The sequence below is a fragment of the Dreissena polymorpha genome, chromosome 4, assembly GCF_020536995.1.
Source record: "Dreissena polymorpha isolate Duluth1 chromosome 4, UMN_Dpol_1.0, whole genome shotgun sequence".
NCBI lineage: Eukaryota > Metazoa > Mollusca > Bivalvia > Myida > Dreissenidae > Dreissena > Dreissena polymorpha.
The window spans coordinates 27,561,852-27,579,346 of NC_068358.1; positions in this window are offsets into that span (position 1 = coordinate 27,561,852).

Genomic DNA, 17,495 nt, shown 5'->3' on the forward strand with positions numbered 1-17,495 from the left:
ACACAATCTTAATATTGATAAACCCTGATCCCCTTTCGTTTTTGACGGAATTCTGAATTGTCGTTCCAGAGTTATGGGACTTTGTTCGTCAAAATTTCGTTATTTCATTGAATGTCCTACCGTAGCTCAAATATCCTTCGATGGATTTTTTTCAAATTTCAACACAATCTTAATATTGATAAAACCTGATCCCCTTTCGTTTTTGACGGAATTCTGAATTGTTGTTCCACAGTTATGGGACTTTGTTGAATGTCAAGGAGACGGCGCTCCATGCTCATGTTCTTATAAAATAAACCATGTATTCAAATACAAATAAACTGAAGTAAAAAAATGATTCAAAGGGTTATTTATTACCTTACTACTTCATTGGCGAACGACGGGCGTATCATGCGCTCATGGCGCAGCTCTTTATTTTTTTTGTCCTTCATGAATATGTATTTTGTTTATATATTTTTTTAGAAAAAAAAAGGTGTTCTCTGTTTAAACGTGTCAAGGGACGTTATTTTATGTGGAACATCAAGTTTTAAAGGTTCGAATATTCACGTTGAAACGTGAACTCAACTACAGGTACACGCAGTACTATGAGGACTTGAAGGACTATAAGCATAATATTTTGTCAAAAATAAATTATTCTATATGAAGTTGTGTGCCATAGTTTCATGTCTATGTTTGTCTTGGCTCTTATGGCATTGTTATCCACCACATGTTTAAATGACATTATGAATATTTATGGATATGTATTCAGATGACTTGGTTTGTATTTGGAATGTACTTCATGTTTCTGTAGAATTGGTCACCATGCGCATTGGAATTGCAGCTGAAGTCTGGTCCACTCCAGTCACTTGTTCTGTTTTTTTAAACTTCAAACTTCATAAAGATTTATTTTATATGTGTTTTATCATTTCAAATGATAAAGTAATGCCTTTAACAATCGAGTAAACTGTAACTTTGCATTGTTTTTATTGGTTTTTGTTTGCTTGGTTTTCATTCACGAACATACGTTATTGTTGTTTTTTTTCAGTTTTTTTTTGTGTTAAAGTAAATTCTAAGCACTCTCAATATACATCATTCCTCTATCCTATTTTGAGCGATTGTTTACATCAATTTTGAGTTTGTCTTCTGTATTGTTCTTTACATGTTTTATACAAAAGTGAAACATTTGTTAAAATTAAATGCTTCTGCCATTGAGCTGTATGTTCGTCTGTCCGGCTGCTCAAAATTATACCATTTGTGTCTCTTTAACTGCGGCACATATGTTTGATTCATGCTATGTAACATGTTTTCTATAGGTCGTTAATTCATGTTATCTATCATTTAACTTATTTCCTGTAGGAAGTTGATTCATTTTATTGAAAATATTATCTATAGGCAGTTGATTTACGCAATATATGTATTTTTTATATAATATATAAATATATATATGCACTTGATCATAAATAATAATGAAGTAATATTTTATACAAACGTATTATATCTGTATTGAATGTGTGTTTCGCTTCAATTTGGTGAGTGTTTTTTTACCAAGCATGTTAATGTATAATTCCTAAAATGACAAATACATTTAAACGATACATCAGCCTGTTTGCCTTGTTTTAAGTATACAGAATTGTAAACACACAGTTATTATAAATAAAACAATAAATAAAATAATGATAATTCATCATACATTTGGACATGTATAGTGTTTGGTGACTTAATGTGAACCATATGTTTGGAATGCCCAAACAGTACACGACCCTCATCCTTACAGTACACGACCCTCATCCTTACAGTACACGACCCTCATCCTTACAGTATACGACCCTTATCCTTACAGTAAACAACCCTCATCTTTACAGTACACGACCCTTATCCTTATAGTACACGACCCTCATCCTTACAGTTCACGACCCTCATCCTTACAGTACACGACCCTCATCCTTACAGTGCACGACCCTCATCCTTACAGTACACGACCCTCATCCTTACAGTACACGACCCTCATCCTTACAGTACATGACCCTCATCCTTACAGTACACGACCCTCATCTGTACAGTACACGACCCTCATCCTTACAGTACACGACCCTCATCCTTACAGTACACGACCCTCATCCTTACAGTACACGACCCTCATCCTTACAGTACACGACCCTCATCTTTACAGTACACAACCCTCATCCTTATAGTACACGACCCTCATCCTTACAGTATTATAAATGAGCCATGCTCTGGGAAAACTGGTCTTAAATCATAGGCTTTTAGTGTCGGCCCAGATTACCATGAGCACAGGCTAATCAAGGACGATACTGTCCGTTTTAATGGCATTTTCCGTTTCAATGATGTCTCTTCTTAGCAAAAATCCAGTTAAGGCTTTAAGTTCGTCCCTGATTTTCGCACTGCACTTGCTAATTTTGGACATCACTTACGCACATGAATTAAGCCCCATTTTCCCAGAGCGAGGTTCAAGTATAACAACTGATTCCAATTTGTAAAATATATCAGATATTTCCCCCAAAACCCTTACGAAGAATAAAAAAGTAATTTTGTCCGGTTCAAAATGTTTCTCATCTATTGTCTGCTTAGGTGATATGGGCAAGGTGTTTACAACACTTTGGTACGCAGGCAGTCACCAACGGAATGTTAAATGTGATGAAATATCTGTTAAAGTTTCACGACTACTTTAATTGCTGCTTACAAACCTGTGACTTCTACATTCGGAAGTATGAGACGTGTAAATATTATTGACACTTGTTATAAAGCCAGTCAATGAAAACGTGATTTAAAGTTTTAATATGACACAAACACTATCATTCTTACTAGTTGTCACGCAAAGCATATGAAATCACATTGTAACGGACATATATATATATATACATATATACACACACATTTATTTATAATTGAATTTAAAAAATGTAAATAGATCTTATATCATACGGATATAATTGTATGAATATAATAATCGAATGTTACAAATTAGTAATATATTTTATATCATGACATAATAATATAAAGCAACTAATTGAATTTTAGAAATAATTTATATAATTTATATCATAATACAATAATTGAATTTTAGAAAATTATTAATAAATCTCAAATCAAAACAACCATAATTCTATAAATGGAATACTTGAAATCTGGAAATTATTAATAGATGTTTATTTATGAAGAATATAATAGTATACAATTCAATTATTTTATTTCTTGAAAATCCAAATAGACAATAACAATGTAAATGTTATGCGTGCAACCGTGTTTGAAATATGTGTTATTTCGCTCCAAATTATTATTCAGAGGTAGATCAGTTGTCGAACTTGATGCTTAGATTCATCTTAGTTGGACCAGCGAATGGATTAATGGCGGCCAACACAACCACCACGGTCCGTGTTGTTGCAAGTTTTTCCGGACTTGTGGTTGTGTATGCGCCATGCAAGGTATTAATGGCATTATAATTACTATAATCGTATAAATGCGATGTACATTACAGTACTGATCTAAATTGCAGAAGTAAACTATTTCCAATAAGAAAAAATGTACAGATTAAATAAAACCGATGTACGAGACGAATGTTTACACATTCTACAAAATGTGTGGACAGAACATACACACTTAATAGGAGAAGGCAAATCTTCTAAAGGGCTTGACAAACTGTTGTCGAAGACAGAAAACTGTGAATTTACTGCATCGGTTAGAGGTACTTTAAGAAGAAACAAATAAACTAAATGAATAGTTCTTTGCTCTTTATTCAGTTGTTAACATAATGTTTCCTGTTGCACATAACTTTAAATTATTTGTTAATGCAATATTTCCAAGTCCATGTAAATCTGGAGGAAACAAATAACGTTTCCAAGACATGGCAAAATCCGCCCAAATCCATGCGGATAGGACCCCACCCCTGTGGGATCCTGAAGATAATCCTCTAACGTCTCTCATATTGGTTAAATCCTTTTTGTTTTTGTGTCCAAAGAAACATTGCTTATATACATGTATTATAAATATGTCAACTTGATGGATCAGACTACTTCGTTGAACTTGCATATACTGGCGTATTTACCATCTGGCAAGTGCACATACACGGAAACAAACATCAATTTATCATGTAATCTGGTCACGATCTATAATTAAAACGGACTTAAGCCAGTTTGCAAGCGTGCACCTACTGTCAACAAACTAATTAGTATCCGGCCACACTGACGTAAAAACAGTGCATGCATTATTGCGAATTATGTGATACTGCTCATTTTCATAAAAAAGATTTTTTATCACATGCTATACCCTGTTTTACATATAATACAATCATTATATATTTTTTATATTACATAATTATGTGTAATACAACATTTTTAAGCGTTTTCATTGGCTTAGTTTTCGTGTATTGACCAATCACATTTTGTTATTTTGCTGAAATGACGTTGCATCGTCAAATGACGTCACGAAATGTAAACAACATTCGGGATTTATCATAATGTTTGCGTAAATATTTATTTAATTTGCTCATTTAAAAGCATGTGATAAAAAGATCTGACGATCGTTGTCATATCGAGGGGTAAGAGCCAGAACGTAATAAGTCCATTTTTCAAATAGTGGAGAAAACGCAAAAGAAGGTTTGACAAACTACAACTTTTATTTGAATATGAATATTAGCATAATATTATGTTACAATATTAGGTAAAAGTATTGTTATGGCATTATAAACATATCATAGAATTGCATACAATATTTAATGCTTTTGTATTCAAAATAGCACTTACTTCATTATGGCATAAAGGTAAAACATATATATTTTCTGTGTGCCACTGTGTTAAGTGCACTTGGTGCTACTTAGCATAAGAATAGTACCCTGCTTTTCCTATGCCATACAGGTCTAAGTGCCCTTAAGGCAAAACAGCCCTGTGCTATGCATCTATTTTGAGAGACTGAACGAAACATGTGCACTTAGCACAAGTTCATATTAATATTCATTATACGAGATATTATTATACAGAAGTACATCATTACTTCCTTTTGCATTCTAGATTTTAACAGGACATTCACATGTAACAATACACATATTTCAATCAGTATGGACTTGTTTGTCTCCAGCCTTTACAATGGAAGAAAGTCAAGATTCAGATTTTCTATTCCACATTTGAATCTTCACTTTCTTCCATTGTGTCTAGTTCTGGAAGACTGTCCCTAGTTGTCTTATCAGATGGAATATCCTTGAAATACTGGTCATGTTCTGAAGGAATTATTCATCAGAGCAAAGTGATAGCAGGTCTTTTTTCTTTGCTACTGTAATTGGAAGTTTGGCATCATACAAGGGTTTTTTAGTCACATTTTATAGAAGGTCATTTCCTTGAGGATTTAAGTTGCACACACTGAAAACTGGTGTCATCGAAACTGCTCTTAAAAAAACACACGTCCCGGATCACTTTTTTGCAGTTTTATCCATGTTATTTTCGTTCATAAAACGTTTTGTCCACTTACATTTACAACGTTTAACGGTAGTTCATATTTAGATACATGCTTGATATCTAAAAAGTCATAGTATTTCATCGGCACTACAACATACGGATTTCTTTTTCGTGCAACCTTCACAATTGTTTCTCACTGGCTTGGTACATATACCGATGTAAGTTTATTTGCTCTTTCTATTGAAGCATGTACACTATCACAACTCCATTTGGGTATGTCCACTTTCAAAATACTTTTGTTCAATAGTGTCTCTATGTTTTTACATTTCTCTTAAGCATGCATCAATGCAACAGTAACAACCCTATTTCGATTTTGACCACAACAACAGTCAGAATAAAAACAGACATTCTCTACTGTGATAGGAAGAGCTTTCATGTAAGTCAAAAGACAAGTTCCCTCTTCACAAGAGCCCCGTTTTCCTCCAGTTTCATTCATTCCACAAAAACCATGTCGAACTTGCGTTTTGTAAATAATAAAAGGAAAGATTGTAACAATTGAGATTTCTTTTATAATAAACTTTACTCACAAGAGAACATGGAATCGGTAAAACAGCCACTAGATCCAATGTTGCAACATGGTATGACTTGTCTTGTTTTGCACGAGACTTATCCAACTTATTTTCATATCTAGCTCTGTTTTTTTTTTTTGATATGGTATTTAAAAGCAATTTTCAAATCGGTGGTTAGCTCGCCTGCTATCTCCTTATTTCTATACACAGAGCACGTCTGAAACTGGCCCTTCCTGGTTATATGGAATGAATAGTTAAACTCCTCACAGAAAATTGTACGATACATTGAACTTGATATGTATTGCCTGCCCGTTTCTTTACAGTTTTCTTTGTATAATTAATACAATTTACTAATATTTAAATCAGATCGTATAAAACGCATTTTAGTGTCTTGGCGAGTGTAATGTGCTTTTACAGTAGGAAATGATTCTATATGATTACGAACATCTTCTATGATTGCATCTGGGGTTTTGTTATGGGGAGTGTGCTTTCCACGCCTGTCAAAGGAAGCAAATGTTCCTGAAGATAGTGATTTCAGTGCTGTATCTATCATTCTGCCACCAATAGCTAACGTCTTCTGGAAGAAAGCTTTGCAAACACATTTCGTATCTAAGTGATATACTCTGGAAATAGCTCTGCGCTTTGATGAGTGTGTCCTTACACGACTCGGCACATCCCCCGTTAATGGCAATTGTAAAATATTGAAAACAATCCCTGAATTATGTGAATATGAATGAGGTTAGATTAACATATATCCCGATCAGACTATAATATGTAATACATTATATATCCATTGTCGGGTATAAAAAAAATAGTAACATAGGTTTTAACTCAAATTCCTCATGCATAATACTAGTATGGTTACTTTGTTTAAAATTATTATAATGTGTGTATTATAAACTGGTAGGAGGGAAACTTATGTTTGTTCTCCATGTCATGTGCGTGAATAACATTTTGAACTTGAGTAAAATACCTCCTTGTTATACGATTCGACCCTAACATATTGACTGATTGTATTCATAAATGTAGCATTATTTGTGTTAAATTATAATTGTATGTTTGTTATTGGCTTTTGTGGTCATGTCCTTCATTAAAATAAAAAAAAACTATGTGGTAACAGTGATACATGCGTAGTAAAGTAAAACACTTTGATGTGCGTGATGCTATTCGAGACTTAAGGTAGACGTTACAATTGACATGACGCCGCCTGTCAATCAAGTTCTTATCTAAGAACTGATCTACCAATCAGCGATCGATTAATCGGTTGCGTTAGTTAGCAACGAACTGTCCGCCATTTTCTAGACAAGCTATGTATAGGTTCACTTTTACTTTAGCGAGTTTCTTTTGTTTTCCTCTTAAAAAAGTAGATTAAAAATGGTTTAACGGTGTCGATGGGGACTATGTAACTGGGACAATCGATATCCTGAAAGATTAGTTGGTGACATTTAATTTATATCGTTTCCAAAGCCGAAAAGAGATCTTGAGAAGTGTAAGAGATGTATAAATGCATGCGGTCGTCACCACGAACAACTGAACGTCAACACTGTCAAAGACAATTATAATATATTTGTATCGGGTATACTAGCAGATTTAAATAGTTTATGTTATCGATCTGAGTATCACATAATAGTTCACGTTTTAAAAAAATAGTTTTATCAGTAACTAGGTCATTAATATACAGAACCGAGGTTCATCTGCATTACTTAAAGAGAAATAAAACCCAGCATGAAGCCTAATTTGTGTTGTGTTTTATTACTCTGATAGTAATGCACTTTATTGTCATTATACATGTTATTAGAAGGTGACACGTGATATATTATATTAATAACGGTATCTACACATGTGCAGACATGTGATGTCACCAATGAACGCTTTTAATCCACCTTTGAAATCGAATGCCTAGTTCTCATTTTTTTCAACGAGTTTCGTTAGATTCGTTCGAAAAAAAGCGGAAATGAAATAAGGCAAAAACGGTGTGAATAGGTTTTATGTAACTCTGACATTCGGTATCCATAAGTTAGATTAATTTAATCCATTTCAAACGCGGAAATGCGGTCTTGACAAGAGCAAGTGAAAGCTTCAATGTGTAGAATTACCGAGATCACCCTTATGGAGCATTTATTTATTTAAAAAACTGAAAATGTTATGTTAGAAATACCTTCGCATTATTAAGTATGAATTATATCACGTGTGCTCGTAGAATAATAGAGAAGATTGGTACCAACTTTGCGTAACTTAACGAAATCCCCGTTATAAATCGAGTTTTGTGTGTGTCAGAAACAAGTGAAAACGATTATATGTTTCTATTTTAATAGAATCGAATCGATAAATGCCACATGATAAGATTTATTATTACTGATATAACCAATAAATGCCGACTTTGGGAGAAGATGGTACCTGCGCCAGCGTTTGATACAGGTAGCTTTACTGAATTCCCCTTCATACAGCGCTACTTTATATATAACAATGACCAAACTTATTGTGCTGTCTTTCACTTTCAATTATAGTGATTGATAAATGTCCCATAAGCAATGTTTAATTTATTAATATCACTTTTATACGTAATAACATGTGGGATTTTGGTACACTCGGTGTCAGAAAGCGTGTAAAACTTCACCGAAATCCCAGTTTAAAGCGCTATTTCGTGTCAAATACACGAGTGGAAATGTTTCGTAAATAACCTGTCAAAATGCCGTTGAAGAAGTGTTAATTTATTGCTAATACTAACATCACACGTAATAACAGGTTCGATTTCGGTCAGCGCGCAAGCGTTTCAGAGCGTTATTCAAGTACCGAAAAACCCGTTATAATTAGCTGATGTTCTCTATAAACGTATATATTTTTTGCATTCGCAGAATAACTAAATGACACAAACCCCTTATAAAAGTGTCATATTGTGTCAAAAAGTCTATAAAAAATAATCCGGAATATCGCGTTAATCTACATGCAGTATAAAGGCAATGAAGCCATTTTGGTGTTAGCTTGTCTAGGTTTGCTACCCGCTGAGCCACGTGATTAAGTGGGCGGAGCGATCATAGATAAGGCGTCATGTCAATTACTCTAAGAGAGATTGGCAGGATGTCACATGCTGAGAAACATGCTGATAATCATTGATTGCTTAAACAAGTGATCTACGTAAATTGATGCGGGGTGTTACAAAAAATAAGATTATACTCAAAGATAATGTTCTTCGTTCATGAGGTCCTTCCGGAACAGTGCCTGCATTATGTGGAGACCCATAGTGTGTCCCACCACTCCTACCTAATTAAAGTACTAGACTCATGAAAGTTGAAACGAATTTTAAATTAAAGCTTCAGTTTCCAGCTACATATGTATTTAGGTTTTACTGAAAGTTATTCAATGGTGTGGTCTTATACTGTGGGCGGGGGGGGGGGACCGGATTACCCAGAGGAAACCCACCTGTCCGTTATAGTGATCACCTACCAAACTCACGTGCCCTGGGAATGGGGATTGAACCCCGGTTGCAGAAGTGAGAAGTGCATGTACCAACCACTGCGCTAACCGTAACCGGACAGCCTTGTAGATAATGAATTAACATAAACCTATTTAAATTGAGATTTTGAAAATCAGGTCAATGCCTTTGCTGCATAATACAACTAAATCTGGTCAACGTGTTTGCTGCATAAAACAATTAAACCAGGTCAATGTGTTCGTTGCACAATAAAACTAAGTCAGGTCAATGTGTTTGCTGCATAATACAACTAAACCAGGTCAATTTGTTCGCTGCGTATAACAACACAATCACGTCAATGTTTTCTCTGCATAAAACAACTCAATCACATGAATATGATTTCTGCATAATACAACCAAATCAGGTCAATGTATTCACTGCATAATACACATAAATCAGGTCAATATGTTTGCTGCATAATATAACAATCAGGTAAATATGTTCACTGCATAATGCAACTAAATCAGGTAAATGTGTTCACCGCATAATACAACTAAATCGTGTCAAATTGTGTTTGCTGCATAATGCAACAATGAGGTCAATGTGTTCACTACATAATACAATCAGATCAATGTTTTCGCTGCATAATGCAACAAACAGGTCAATGTTTTCACTGCATTACGCAACAAACAGGTCAATGTGTTCGCTGCATATTGCAACACACAGGGCAATGTGTTCGCTTCATAATACAACTAAATTAGGTCAATGTTTTTGCTGCATAATACAACTTAATCAGGTCAATGTGTTTGCTGCATAATGCAACAATCAGGTTAATGTGTTCACTGCATAAAACAAAATTAAAATTATGCAATGACCGCATTGACCTGATTTAGTTGTTTAACTGATTTAGTTGTTGAATTGAATCAGGTCAATGTGGTCATTGCATAACACAACTAAATTAGGTGAATGTGTTTGCTTCATGATGCAACACTCAGGTCAATGCGTTGGCTGCAAAATGCAACGAAATCAGGTCAGTATGTTTGCTGCATAATACAAAAATCAGATAAATGTGTTCGCTGCGTAATGCAATCAGGTTAATGTGTTGGCTGCATAATACAAAAATCAGGTCAATGTGTTATCAGTATAATGTAATACTGAGGTAAATGTGCTCCCTGCTTTATACAACATTCAGGTCAGTGTGTTCTCTGCATAATAAAACTAAATCATGGCCATTCATACCTTGACAAAGAATTTGTTTTTACAGTGATGTATGCATTTGATTTTTCGTTCATTTGCTCTTCTGATTGATATCCGAGTTTTTCAAATTGCAGCGTTTTATCTTCCTATGATATATTGTTTAAGTGCTAGAAGGTAACAACATTGCAGGGCATAGACCTAATTTTTGTAAAATGATACATGTCATTTACCCACAATCTATTTCATTACATTTCTTTTTGATTTATTGATTTTTAATAACAAAAAAAAAATACATCTGGAGCAGTTAAGCAAAACTTCCGTGTCATACAAATATAAACAATCAATAGGAAAAATCCTTAAGGGTATGGCAATTTAAAAAAGTACTATGTTGCAGATAATATTATAACATATTGCCTTTCTAAGTTTTGCTTGTCAGTATGATCGTGGCAGTCCAACTAGTGTTTTCCGGTCAAAATTAGCAATGTTTGTATGAATCCGGAGCGAAATATACATAAGACAATTTGTTAGTGACTATCTGATATCTCTGTTAAGCTGTTAACTCGTATCATGTTTAATTTGGTTGTTATTGTATCTATGAACTATGATGTTCATAATAGCAATACTTAACTATCGGTCCTTCACAGTCAACATTTAAGTATGCCCTTTCGTTTACCAGATCTGCTTGCCGCTCCTCACAAGTAGTTATTTCCGTTGATCTTGATTGTGACACCAAATTGTATGTGGTACTTACAGTAATATATTAATCAAAGCGCTGAAGGCACTGAAGATGTTCGCTATTGCATAATTTAACACGCAATTCATTTTTGAAAATCAATCGCAAGTTTGAAATGAACACACGCCATTCAACTTTATAAAGTGTGTGTCATAGCGCACGGGTCGAGTTTTGTGTGCACTTTTTATCAGCCTTATTATTTCATAGAAATAACTCAGACAAAATGAAAACAACATGCTTTTTGGAAGTTTTGAAAGCATAGAAAGTATGATGAAAATGGTAATGATACCTTAAAATAAAGAAAATTTGCAGTCACCATCATATTAAAGGAATATTTTTTTCTAATATCAAATGACTATCACACCAAGAATATAAATTCATAATGAAAGTTCCGTGTACAAAACTTTTGATTTTTGACACCATATACAAATTCAAAATATACAACAATCTTCGTATCTTGTATATGGAGGAATAAAAGTATATAAACATTGCTGTTTTTGCTTTACTTATTACCCGAGCAGTTCACACGGTGTCAACAACGCTAACATAAACATAGGTATAGAGCACTAATGCGCTTTTAGGCGTAGCTGTTTCAGTTTTCATCTTAGTGACTTTTACATAACGCCAACAGACACGCATGAATATTTTCGAATATTTAATAAGCTGATTCGAGATACAACTTCTGAATTTTTGCTACATCACTGCGTATGTGCTCAATTCAAAGGATGTAGCACTGTTCAGTGTAAGGAATTCCGGACTACACACTGTATGCTCAAACGACACAAATTGTGGCCCTGTTACAATTACGCGTTACAATCCATCTCGCAGAATTTCACTTTCGCCTCCAAGATGAGAAAACAATCATTAGCGAAATAGTATAGTGTCACGACAAGAGAAAATCGTTTAATAATCATACCACAATGTTTGCCGTACTTGGTCAGCACGTCTGGAAATCATTCCTTAATGTGTGGATAGGCTGCCATTATTAACAAGTTTGCTATTTTCAATTCAATTTTGTATCAAAAAGCATTGTTCTTAAATGTGGCATTTTCAATTCGCAATGAGATTTGTAATGACCCTCGTCATGCGAAAATGGGTCTTATTCCATATGCGCCCATCATATAAATAGCCCACTCAGCTATCTCTCCTTCTGGTAAGGAGAAACATAACATATTGAGTGATTTTAAAGCGAACAGCATCGCCTATGGCCTGATTGCGCAAAAGCACATGTTGGGTTTAACAAACGCTTGCCGAAACGCATAAGACCCATTTTCGCATGACGGCGCTATTGACGTGTGATTTAAATGTGTCGAAAGAAAACTGCGTTTAAATAAAATATAAACATACGATATATTTCGATAGTGAAGAAAGATACTCATAACAAGGCATATGAGGACACATATGAAGTGCTCTACCGTAGTATATATTTTATTTACTCACACTAATGTGTGGTTTGACAATGCTAACACACATTTCATGCGGTGAATATGCAGCTTACATGTGAAAAACACAACACAATAGTTTAACTTTTGTTTAATTGTATTTAATTATTTAGAAAAGTAAATTGCTAATTTTATTTCAAAGTCAGCGTATACGCCGACTACATTTTTAAAAGACATTTATTGTTATAAATATATTTAATATAATATATTAAGTTGTTTTCGGTTTAAGCGATTAAAAAGCATTTTCGAGGTTGCCTATAGTATGCCTGTAGTAATTGATGAACTCATATCCAACTGTCTATGTATTGAGAACTGTGAATAAAACAAGCTTAACCTTCTACTAACCTTCTACTATTGCATTCGTATTATTATTATAAATTGTTTGTTATATTCGGGTTAAGCAATAATGAAACTTTTTTTGTCTATCGTATCGCTGAAGTTATTGTTGAACTTATGTTCAACGTTTTATTAATTGATAATATAAATAAGCGTCAACTTTTTCCCGAATCTCTCAATTTACGACCTGCACTACGTCATTGAGTTGTATGCGAGAGCGTAACCTATTGCGTTGTTATAACCCGTAAACTTTCCTTTGTTTATCGACAGGCGCATCTATTAATAGCCTCATATCATGAATGCCAAAACAACCGGGAAAAAGAACCACGTGACCAAATAGGACGCAAAACGCAAATACCATGCGACTACGACTTTTATTATGTAAGAACGCTCCGCAAATCCTTTGAAGTCGGAGCCTTGTGATTGCTATTACGTAAATAATTGACCTCTAACTGAAGTAAGCTAAGGAAACGCAGCACCTAATTGACCCATTCCTTCTATGTGCGAAGGCAGATTGAATTTTACTAATGTATGGTTTGCCTATTATAACACACATTATAATGCGGTAAATATGCGACTAACAAGTAAAAAACACTATAATTAAACTTTTGTTTTGAATTAAGTTATTTAGAAAACATTATTCCAAACCTTATTTCAAAACAGCAAGACTACATTTTTTAGAGAATATTATTGTTATATTTAAATGTTTTTTAACAATTTCAGCGATAATGAAACATTGTTGTATGTTGTCTATCGTATCCCAATAATAATTGTTGAACTCGTGGTCAACGTATTATTAATTGAGACCTGTGAATATAAACAAGCGTAACCTTATACTACTGCGTTATTCTCACACGGACTCCCCTTTGTTTATCGCCAGCCTCATATTTATGAATGAGCTGAGCGAAAATACTACGTCACGCACACGCAGCAGAAAGTGAACTATTTTAATCATTCATAAACAATCTCCTCCGCGACACGTACAATACAATCATTGTTTATTGATTCTTTTCTATAAAACACCGTTCGAAAATATTGAATGTAACACGATATTAATATAATGTTTCCATTTGTGAATACACATAATTGAAGAACTCAAACCTCTTGCATAAATTATACAACTCATTCTTGCGCGGATACGCAACGGGTATTGGGTTAATCATACCTAGGCCGTATCGACCTGAATTTCACACTAAGCACTTTAGACGGGCGCTAAAGCGCCCATCTAAAAAGTAGACCCAATCCGAAAATATTTTGTATGCCCCGGCATTGACTGACTGAGAAGTATATAATGATTGACTTATCCTTCCATCTCTACATGGTTAACACTAAATGACACATTCCATAGAATATCAATTATGTTTCCTACAAAGCTTTCATACTTTCATGGATGTTGTCCTTGAACACTATCAACACACCCACTCTAACCTTACCTCATGTTGCTGTTGACGCTGACCTACATTTTGCTCAGATTTTTATATTACGCCACATTCGATGTCGCAGTTTCATAAAAAATGGTTTATTTTCTGATATCATTGTATGAGTATTTTTGTGTTTTATTAATGCATGAATCGATAATATTAAGTATATACTAGTTACATCTTAGTTGTTATATGTGTGTCTCATAGCTGCATTTATTATGTTCAATGCATCGTCTTTTAGAAGGTTCCATTTTTCACGAAAAATTCTTATGTATTACTTTAAAGGGATCTTTTCACGCTTTGGTAAATTGACAAAATTGAAAAAAATTGTTTCAGATTCGTAAGTTTTCGTTTTAGTTATGATATTTGTGAGGAAACAGTAATACTGAACATTAACCATGCTCTAATATAGCCATTATATGCATCTTTTGACGATTTTAAAACCTAAAAATTATAAAGCGTTGCAACGCGAAACGATTGAATAATTTGGAGAGTTCTGTTTTTGTCGTTAAATTTTGTGAAACTACGAAGATTGCTTATATAAGGTATAAAATACGTCAATAATGTGTACTCGGCGGAATAGCTCAGTAGGCTAAAGCGTTTTTACTTCAGGACTCTGGCAGGACTCCAGGGGTCGATGGTTCGAAACCTGCTCCGGGCAATCTTCTTTTCCTTTTTTTAATTTTTTTCTTGATTTTTTACTGGAGCTTTTACGATCCAATGTTTACATTTATCAATATAAAGCATTTAATGAATAAGTTAAAAAAATGCCAAAATCTGTGAAAAGGCCCCTTTAAGATAAGACATTTACAGTCAAACATGGCATAATGAATAAAACATCCTACAATCGCCCAACTTGTTTTGTAAACATAGTTTGACTCTAGAAATATTTGACACAATGTATGAAATCGCGTTTATTTCATCTAAGTATTTAAAGAAGACGAACGTTGGCTGGAAAATGTACATAAAAGTGAAAATCATGTTAAGGTGGAATGTGTCGTCTCCGATTAGCAAGTGCAGACTGTACAGACTAATCTGGGACGAAAAACTGCGCACATGCATAAAGAATTCGCACCATTACTATTGCAAACAATGTATTTCCACAACTTAATACACGCCAAACGAATTCAATTTCAATGCACACGAGCTTTATTTAACTTCTTATCACTTGCTGATAATTTTGCATAACGTTGTCAAAATTTAATTAACTAACGAAGTTGACATTATAAATCATTCTTAACTAAATGAAATCGCTATTTAAAGGAGCCGTCAACCGCGATTGACGAAAAAAGAAAAGTTATAAAATAATGTATTTTTTTACAATTATTAGTTTATATTGATAAAAATATCACGACTGGTATATTACATTACTTGAAAAAAGTTCATATTTTCAGTATATTCGGTAATAAAATTTCGCGATGTGAAATCGAAAGTACATCGCGAAAATAGGTGACATAACGATATGCACACTATAAATAAAGAAAGTAGATATATCATTTTATATATAAAATATATACAATTCACTACGCATGCACAATTTGAATTCCTGGGTTTACCACGTGACGATGATGATCAATCTACTTGCGTTATTTATAGTTGACTGGTAGTTACCTGGAACATGTACCCAGTAAAATTTATTACCGAATATACTGAAAATATGAAAACTTTACAACTTTTTTCAAGTAATGTTATATACCAGTCGTGATATTTTAATCAATGTAAACACAAATTGCAAAAAATACGGTATTTCATTTTTCGTCAATCGCGGTTGACAGTAATAATAGTAACAGTAACAATGAGGCATCGGCGGCCATGTTTTTTCAGTTCTGACCACGTGATTCCCCGCATTGTTGGTATGTACTGGTTTAAAAACAATTCAAAATTCCAATTTGTTTCTGATATGATATATTAAATGAAACTGACAGAAACATGTCGAATTAAATAGTTATTTTTACATGACGGGGCTTTAATTTGGATCATTTTGTTGTTTTGAAAACAAATTATAAAAAAGGAATTTTAAAACTATGTATAAAAGTATTAAACCTGGATCCTTTTGATATGCCTAATATTCTATAAATTACAAGTTTGATGAAATGACTTATTTTCAATCCTAAACTTTAATTTGGTAAATTACTTAAAAACACACTATTATTAAGTTGTAAGATCCAAAAGGTATGCGGTCGCTAACCAACCGGAAGATGCTGCTGGTGCGGATCTGTCTCGGAGAGCTCATCTTGACTTACAGCGAAAAGTCATACACGCGACCACTCTGCAAGTCCTGCCAAAAGAACAAGTACCACTGTTGCAACACACAATTTTGTGCGACTGTCATTTGAGGTTGGTCGTGTTATTTCCGTGAATTTATCCTACACAACATGATTGATGTATGTCCGGAGTATATTTTCACGTATAAGAGCTTTTAGTGGCATTGAAATTTTGTATTTGTTATATTTTTGTCTGAGGAAATCATTGCTTGTTATACATTAGGAAAATTGTTCTAAAATTTTCATTTCATTTTGTTTTGAGATATTATGTTTGCCGGAATACATTTAGACCAAAATGAAGAATGTAGTTTTCTATAAATACAATCATCTCGTATTACCTGTGCTTAAGCATGGCAGTTTATTGGAGTCAGAAACAAGGGAATACTTCGAAGTTGTTATGTTTTCTATGACGTTTCATTCAGAATGTTTATCTTGACAATATCTAGGCCTTGGTCATATGCGTGGTATAGAAACTAGCTCGCTAGGTCAAATCTTAAACAATACTATCGGGGCAACATTTACAGCTAAAGCCTGATGAAACCTGGTCAAAATGTTTATCTTGAGAATATTTCGGCCAATTTTGATTTTGTGTAAAGTGCGTCCGAAAACTTGGTAACATGGGTATAATGTCATCAATATGCTCGATTTTTAGTTTAACTCATTGGATGAGATGTTTGTTTCCACTCAGCTGAGTATTGGGAATTTCGGAAAGCGCACAGACTAAAATCTCAACTATAAAA